Source organism: Opisthorchis viverrini, assembly GCF_000715545.1.
Source record: "Opisthorchis viverrini unplaced genomic scaffold opera_v5_423, whole genome shotgun sequence".
In the NCBI taxonomy this organism is placed as follows: domain Eukaryota; kingdom Metazoa; phylum Platyhelminthes; class Trematoda; order Opisthorchiida; family Opisthorchiidae; genus Opisthorchis; species Opisthorchis viverrini.
The window spans coordinates 1-9303 of record NW_008752081.1 but is presented as its reverse complement, the minus strand read 5'-3'; positions in this window follow the sequence as shown (position 1 = coordinate 9303).

Here is a 9303-nt window from a genome sequence, read left to right as displayed (position 1 = left end):
CTGCTGCATCTCCATATCCATTATTCCGGCCCTACACTTCCTGTAGTTTGAAGTTTTTTTGTTTTTCTCACGTTCCAGTCTGGAAGCTCTTTGTTATGCCCTCACTTGTATTGTTTTCTTTGCCCGCCACTTTTAAACCTCAACGTTCAGATCTCGTGCCATCTGATATGCTCTCCATAGGACATAGAGACCTTGTAATTTTGGATTCCTACCCATGCCACCTCAGGTGTGATAAACTCTACTCCAATAAGGTTTACTTTGGACGTCACTTTCCCCTTTCCCATTAAACACAAACCCCACCAGTCATGCCTTTATTCTGACTGTAATGCTATGATCATGCCGACGGTATGCTTATTATTATTATTATTAATAACGTGTTACGTGTCTCTGAGATGTAGAAACATTATTGTGTATAAACGGATGCTTAAACCACAAAAATATCGGTGCACACACGCAAGCGTGTTAGCAGTTCTGTTTCTCATGATGTAGCAACAAGTTCTCGAAGCCGCTATTAAGGTTGTTTGTGAGATGGTTAGAAGTTGTAATGAGGACGACGAAGCTGCTGATCTATCAAGCTACATGGTATCGGTATTTGGAAGCAGAACTGAAGCTAGAATTTTCTGCTCCAGTTCAGCAGATCCGACACCAGGTACCCGCTCACCCACTGGATTGGCGTCATGGCTACACCCATGCGCTCATGTCTGTAGACACATGCGGCCTTCGGAGTCCGCGGCTCAAGTCTATACTACCTGATCGTGTGATGGACTAGTGTGCCCATTTCTTTAGCTTTGATTAAGCTGCGTCCAGAAAGTCTTCCTTTGATGTGGAATGCCGCTATCAAATAATCGGTGTACCCACGGCTCCCGCGTTATATTAAGTGGGCCTGACGGAGCATGTAGTAAGTGTACATTTTACTGCAGTAATACTCCAGCTCTAGCGTGGATGTAAATACGGAACTGTGGACAAAGGGATTTATCAAACACTCGGTGAGTCAGACACTATGACTTCCTTTAATTATGTTTTCAGATGCCAAAGATGTCGACGAGTTTTAACTGGTTATACACTTTTCCTTTCGAAAACCCTGTTGAGTAGGTGTCTAGCTGAGGATCGCCCTCTGGACGCGTGAAAGCTGGGGCACAACAGGTCAGGGGTGGATGCACAAAACAGGCTTCCGCTTGGCAACAATTCAGCCGACCAAAATCTCATAACCAGGCCGATTGTGGTCATATCCTGTTATGCTCCCGTTGAAACCAGCTGCGTCCCCGGACAGCAGTTCCTATTCGACCACCTACAGGCCTCTCGCCCACCCAAGGCAGTGATGCCCTGGAGGAGACAAACCCCACATGCAAGCAGCGCCCAAAGTACGTGGAGCTATCAACGCTTATCACCGTATCAGGGGACACAGCTGCAGCCGCGCATTCCTCAACAAAGTCACAGCCTCTGAACTGGACTGAGTCAGACGTGCGGGGACAAGCAGCGAAGCCAATCTTTAGCTCCACTCCGTCAAAAGCGGCCTCTCTGCTTGTGGACACAACCGCCACCCAGGACCCGACAACCAAAGCCATAAACATGACCACAACCATCCGGAAAATTCCTCGTACATCTAGTTGGCCACGCTGATCGCCGGCGGATCGGGTGTCCACACAAACAGGAAACAAGAGCGACTGCAGCCAAACAAGCCACATGAAATTCGCCGGATTAGAAAACTGCTGGCTGGCCTCAAGGTGCAGTCCTCCATGAAAGCGAGCCTCTTGGGAGCGTCACCAAAATAATTACTTCTTGATAACGCCAGCCAGCTCCCAGGGCCTCACAGAAACACTTTTCCGGCCAATCCGCGCCAAAACATCCAAGAATCCAGGAAGGTGAAAGCATGCCACAACTCTTTGATCAACAGCAAATCTGGTCGCCAAAATGGGGGTGCTGAAAAGCTACAAACAGCAACGATCGACATTTTCGCCTACGGGGAAAAGACCCCGTCCGCCAAAGCCAAAAGGCCCGAGCAAACCGGGCCCCCACGGAACGAAAAAACCTCGCAAGCGCTTGCTAGACTCTGATTCCTCATCATCCTTCCCTCATTGTTTCCAAAGAAGCGCCTTGCAGGCAAAAGACATTCTTCAAGGCCGGTCGATAGATTACTCCAAATAAATTCAACCTGCTCAATTGTACTAACTGACATTTCCCCTCCTACTGCACCCGGTAGCTGTCTTCCCTCCTCTTTACCAAAAGCATCAGAGCTACACACCGATCTGGCAAATCTCAGTGCTCGTGCGCATTAGATGGAGAATGAACTGTTATCCTATCGTATCGTGCAACCGCTTGCCTGCCTGCTAACTCCGGATGCAATATTCGATCCATCAGATCTTGCAAAAGCGTCAGTCTTTATTGATATACTCGCCTCGGAGATTAGTCGGCGTATGGAATGCCGTGAACAGGTCTTGCTATATAATGTTCGCGACCGCATCCCAATAGAATGCACAAAAGCCGCCATCTTGACAGCGTGTGACGTGCATTACACAGTCTGTACAGCCCGACGGTTGCGAAAATCGAAATCCTCCTTGCGTTGCCCAATGCTAATGCGATTTAGAGACGAAGACGATGCAACGCGCCTGTTAACATCTCAGGCCCTCCTGTCCTCGACCCAGAAATTCCAGACCGTAAGGGTCAAGACTGCTTGCACCAGACTGCAAGGACAGCTTACAAGAAACCCACTCTCCAAACTTCTACAGCCGACTACTAGTAAACATCAAACGAATCCATATTCTGTTCAACAATGCGTACCACCAAATACTCCCGACGTGACTTAGTCGCAGACTACTCATGAAACCAACCCCTCGGAAATTTGCGCAAGTCATGTCACTGATGACACATGTGCACATAGCTGTCGGAGAACACCAGATTCAACCAACGACTTATCGAACCTGTCAACTGGTCTGAGCTCTTTTACAATCCCCTCCAGTTCCGTTGGACACATCCGCACCCGACATCAGTGTAGCCTGTTCTCAACCTATCAGAACTGGAGCCACTAAATGAGCTGGCTGACCCCTTATCCTCTAAAGCTCGAAGATGCAGCAAAGAAACCCTCCCTTACCCCCAATATCCCGGAATCGCTCCTCGCTTAGGCCCGCCAAACCTTGATGTTGACTTGCGGCCAAATGCCACGCAAACACTCGCAACTGCCTCCAGCTCCGCATTTCTTGTTCATGACCATGAGCCCCCCACATCTACCCTTGGACACCCGCCTGTGCCTCCTCTGACCTCAATGGCATCAAAATATTCAACCCTGTGATGTCGTATGCAGTATCTTGCCAGCCCCTATCCGGTGATACAATCGAAGATGAGAACACATCTTGCGACATACCCCTCGACCTAATGACATTTCGCCCCTTCCCACCAAAGCGCGCCCTCGGGCTCAAACACCTATCACAGCCTGGCATTGTAATGCCCCTGCTTGTGCAAAATCCACGAATTCCCACTCTTCATCTGCCCGAGATCCCTATTCGGAAGGCATCTCCTCCGTCTCCTCCGAAGCCATGCGTAGCCCCGCTTTTACAAAATTTAAGAAGTACATCAAGCCATACACACCTTCTTCCGTGGGTTCAAACCTATTTCAACGACGATTTACCCATCTACCACCAGTACTGAATACTCCCTCACAGACTCCGAACCCGGTTTATATAACGCCACCTCCAGGTACCTAGTTCTCTTAGTGCAGAACCCCACCGTGATTGAGGTTTCAAAGTTCCTACTTAGTAGCGTTTGCTCGCCAATAAGCTTGCCAATAATGTTGTTCAGTGCCCGCTCATTACTGCCCAAAATCCATAATCTCCGAGCAATTTGAGCTATTGCACGGCCAAGTATGATCTGTGTGTCTAAAATATGGCTCACAGATGAAACTCCTGACATCTCAATCCATGGCTATGATACTTATCACTCCGATAGGAAAAACTCAAGTGGCGGTAGATGTGCCAAGTCAGAACTTCGTGTAACCCCATTTGACGATTCTTCTCTGGAAGGGATTCCAGGGGCCATTTGGGTATCAATAGAACAGACTAAATGACCTGTACTGGTAAGTTGTACCTATCCACCACCTGCCCTCTCCACCGCCCCTATTGCTGATCTTTCCCGTATCACCACCACTACGAACGCCCTTCCTTGTCCGTCTAACTTTCTGTTGGGTGACTGCAATCTGCCGGACATTTACTGGTCCTCCGCCATGGGCCCTGCCCGTTACACCGCAATGCTTACACAACTTGGTGTGGAGGGTTGGTCCCAAATTGTACGTAGTCGCACCCGTGGCCTACATATTCTGGACCTATTATTCTCCAACGATGGCCATTTGGCTACAGCTACAGTTGGCCCGCGCTTCCCAGAAAGTGATCATTGCGTCGCCTCTTGCAACGTAGTCGGTTATGGCCAAACTGCTCCCCTGAGTCCATCCATGTTTCGCTCCTCTTACCGGATATTTTACAAGCTTTTTCGTCCACGCTGGCTTCCCGGGATTGGGACAACTTTTTCCTTTCGAGAAATACGTCGTGTCAGTGACAGCTTTCACCAAAACCTACTGACTGCTTTTCACCTCGTTTCTACTGTAAAGCGTTTTTACGCCAATAAACCTGAACACGATAGGTTATTAAAAACTCTGGATGCTAAAATACACCGGACTAGAAGAGAATATCGGAAATCTCAGGATTTCCCACTACCAGTTCTCATCAACAAACTCTATACTGACCGAGAATCCTTGCGGGTATCTCTCGAACGGCGAGAAGAGAACGCCGTCCTCAGATCTCCTTCCTAATCCAAATTACTCAATCGACTGTTCTGTAGGTGTTGTACCCTAAACAGCCATTTAATTGTTTGTTTGCGTTCCACAGACAGTGGCCCCATAACTGATCCTGTCAACATAGCAGACCATCTGAACGCTTACTTCGCTGACTGCTATTCACCCTTTGCTCCCAACTCCCAACCCTTATCCACTGCTGTTTTCCTCCAAAGTGTGAACGGTCAGGGTAGCCACCCGACTCCCAGTAACGTAACCATCTCCTAGCTCATGTTTCTTCCCTTCTGTTGTGCCAAGGGCCGACGGCCTTCTGAAACAAGTCGACCGAGACATTGGAATCCTGGTATAAAATCTTTTCATCCACTCTATAGACTATGGAATCGTCCACTCCCAGTGGAAGAAATCTATAATCCACCCGCATTTCAAGTCTGGATGTAGACAAACTCCGTCCTACTACGGAGGAATCCACTATACCGCCCTCCTAATGAGAACCCTTGAACGCCTGGTCGAAGACCCGTTAATCAGGTTTCCCCTAGCCACAAACGCCATAGATGACTGACAGGACGGATTCCTATCTCAAAGATCCGTAAATGGCTGCCAGCTTCACTTCTTTGAGACCGTCACAACAGCCTATGACGCTGGATACTTCATTGTAACAGTCTATCTAGACATTCAAAAAGCCTTCGATCAGGTCCCCGCGCCTCTTTGCTACAGAAACTTAGTACCGTTGGCATCAGGGGAACCTTATTTCAGTGGTTTGTCTCTTACTTATTAGACAAGAGACAAATAACGCAAATCGGGGACATACAATCATCTATGCTACCGATCACTAGCGGAGTCATCCAAGGAAGCCTACTGGCCCCATCCTTTTCTTACTGTGCATCAATGACATCTTCGGCGCCATATCCCATGGTAAGGCTTTCCTCTTTGCGGATGACATAAAATTGCGTACTCATTCCACTACTCTGTAAGCGCCCTTGCTTTTCAGCAGATTAATCAAGAAATAGATTCACTGACTCGCTGGTCAAACGAATCTGGCCTAAGCTTCTCCTCCACAGAATCCTGCATAGCTTCCTGCTGCTGCTCTCTCCCGGCTGACGCTTTAACAATTGATGGAAATACCATCACCTATTACACACAGATCAAGGATCTTGGCCTCAGATACTCTTGTACTTTTGGCTTTTCCAACCAGGTGCAGTTTCAGGTTGCACGAGCATGAAGGCTCAGTTCTTTAATACTGCGCTCCCCTCAACTTCCAGACACAATGGTCGCAATCTTTAAGCTATGCATAAAACCAGTCGTGGAACTCTGTCCTGCATTCCCCTCCCTTTACATCCGTAGTTGCAGACTCGCAATTGAAAGTGTCCAACGCTCGTTTGCCAAACAGATTTTTCCTCGATCAACGCCCTCTCTTACCGTTCCAGCTGTCAAACCCTAGGCCTCGAACCACTATTGCTCAGACGGTTAAAATTGAATGTAGCTCCCTTACACCGTCTGCTGCGTAAGAACGCCTCGATATTAGAGGCTTGACCAAGCATAAACTTACAACTTCGCTACAGACTCCGTAACTCCTGCAACCTCTTAATGTGTCCCCCAGCTCGTACAAACCTACGACACCACTTCCTTATAGTTTATTACGCTTGCATCTGGAACAGCTTTCCTGAGCAGCTGAGAAGCATCACGCATCACCATGCTTTTTCTCAATTTGTATACAAATTCTTTACCTGTGAAACTCCTGCCGCCTTACTTAATACTCGACTACCCTCTGACATCCTCTACAAATCAGGAACGACGATTTACCCATCTACCACCAGTACTGAATACTCCCTCACAGACTCCGAACCCGGTTTATATAACGCCACCTCCAGGTACCTAGTTCTCTTAGTGCAGAACCCCACCGTGATTGAGGTTTCAAAGTTCCTACTTAGTAGCGTTTGCTCGCCAATAAGCTTGCCAATAATGTTGTTCAGTGCCCGCTCATTACTGCCCAAAATCCATAATCTCCGAGCAATTTGAGCTATTGCACGGCCAAGTATGATCTGTGTGTCTAAAATATGGCTCACAGATGAAACTCCTGACATCTCAATCCATGGCTATGATACTTATCACTCCGATAGGAAGAACTCAAGTGGCGGTAGATGTGCCAAGTCAGAACTTCGTGTAACCCCATTTGACGATTCTTCTCTGGAAGGGATTCCAGGGGCCATTTGGGTATCAATAGAACAGACTAAATGACCTGTACTGGTAAGTTGTACCTATCCACCACCTGCCCTCTCCACCGCCCCTATTGCTGATCTTTCCCGTATCACCACCACTACGAACGCCCTTCCTTGTCCGTCTAACTTTCTGTTGGGTGACTGCAATCTGCCGGACATTTACTGGTCCTCCGCCATGGGCCCTGCCCGTTACACCGCAATGCTTACACAACTTGGTGTGGAGGGTTGGTCCCAAATTGTACGTAGTCGCACCCGTGGCCTACATATTCTGGACCTATTATTCTCCAACGATGGCCATTTGGCTACAGCTACAGTTGGCCCGCGCTTCCCAGAAAGTGATCATTGCGTCGCCTGTTGCAACGTAGTCGGTTATGGCCAAACTGCTCCCCTGAGTCCATCCATGTTTCGCTCCTCTTACCGGATATTTTACAAGCTTTTTCGTCCACGCTGGCTTCCCGGGATTGGGACAACTTTTTCCTTTCGAGAAATACGTCGTGTCAGTGACAGCTTTCACCAAAACCTACTGACTGCTTTTCACCTCGTTTCTACTGTAAAGCGTTTTTACGCCAATAAACCTGAACACGATAGGTTATTAAAAACTCTGGATGCTAAAATACACCGGACTAGAAGAGAATATCGGAAATCTCAGGATTTCCCACTACCAGTTCTCATCAACAAACTCTATACTGACCGAGAATCCTTGCGGGTATCTCTCGAACGGCGAGAAGAGAACGCCGTCCTCAGATCTCCTTCCTAATCCAAATTACTCAATCGACTGTTCTGTAGGTGTTGTACCCTAAACAGCCATTTAATTGTTTGTTTGCGTTCCACAGACAGTGGCCCCATAACTGATCCTGTCAACATAGCAGACCATCTGAACGCTTACTTCGCTGACTGCTATTCACCCTTTGCTCCCAACTCCCAACCCTTATCCACTGCTGTTTTCCTCCAAAGTGTGAACGGTCAGGGTAGCCACCCGACTCCCAGTAACGTAACCATCTCCTAGCTCATGTTTCTTCCCTTCTGTTGTGCCAAGGGCCGACGGCCTTCTGAAACAAGTCGACCGAGACATTGGAATCCTGGTATAAAATCTTTTCATCCACTCTATAGACTATGGAATCGTCCACTCCCAGTGGAAGAAATCTATAATCCACCCGCATTTCAAGTCTGGATGTAGACAAACTCCGTCCTACTACGGAGGAATCCACTATACCGCCCTCCTAATGAGAACCCTTGAACGCCTGGTCGAAGACCCGTTAATCAGGTTTCCCCTAGCCACAAACGCCATAGATGACTGACAGGACGGATTCCTATCTCAAAGATCCGTAAATGGCTGCCAGCTTCACTTCTTTGAGACCGTCACAACAGCCTATGACGCTGGATACTTCATTGTAACAGTCTATCTAGACATTCAAAAAGCCTTCGATCAGGTCCCCGCGCCTCTTTGCTACAGAAACTTAGTACCGTTGGCATCAGGGGAACCTTATTTCAGTGGTTTGTCTCTTACTTATTAGACAAGAGACAAATAACGCAAATCGGGGACATACAATCATCTATGCTACCGATCACTAGCGGAGTCATCCAAGGAAGCCTACTGGCCCCATCCTTTTCTTACTGTGCATCAATAACATCTTCGGCGCCATATCCCATGGTAAGGCTTTCCTCTTTGCGGATGACATAAAATTGCGTACTCATTCCACTACTCTGTAAGCGCCCTTGCTTTTCAGTAATCAAATCAAGAAATAGATTCACTGACTCGCTGGTCAAACGAATCTGGCCTAAGCTTCTCCTCCACAGAATCCTGCATAGCTTCCCTGCTCTCTCCTCTCCCGGCTGACGCTTTAACAATTGATGGAAATACCATCACCTATTACACACAGATCAAGGATCTTGGCCTCAGATACTCTTGTACTTTTGGCTTTTCCAACCTGGTGCAGTTTCAGGTTGCACGAGCATGAAGGCTTCTTTCTTTAATACTGCGCTCCCCTCAACTTCCAGACACAATGGTCGCAATCTTTAAGCTATGCATAAAACCAGTCGTGGAACTCCTGCATTCCCCGACACAATGGTCGCAATCTTTAAGCTATGCATAAAACCAGTCGTGGAACTCTGTCCTGCATTCCCCTCCCTTTACATCCGTAGTTGCAGACTCGCAATTGAAAGTGTCCAACGCTCGTTTGCCAAACAGATTTTTCCTCGATCAACGCCCTCTCTTACCGTTCCAGCTGTCAAACCCTAGGCCTCGAACCACTATTGCTCAGACGGTTAAAATTGAATGTAGCTCCCTTACACCGTCTGCTGCGTAAGAAC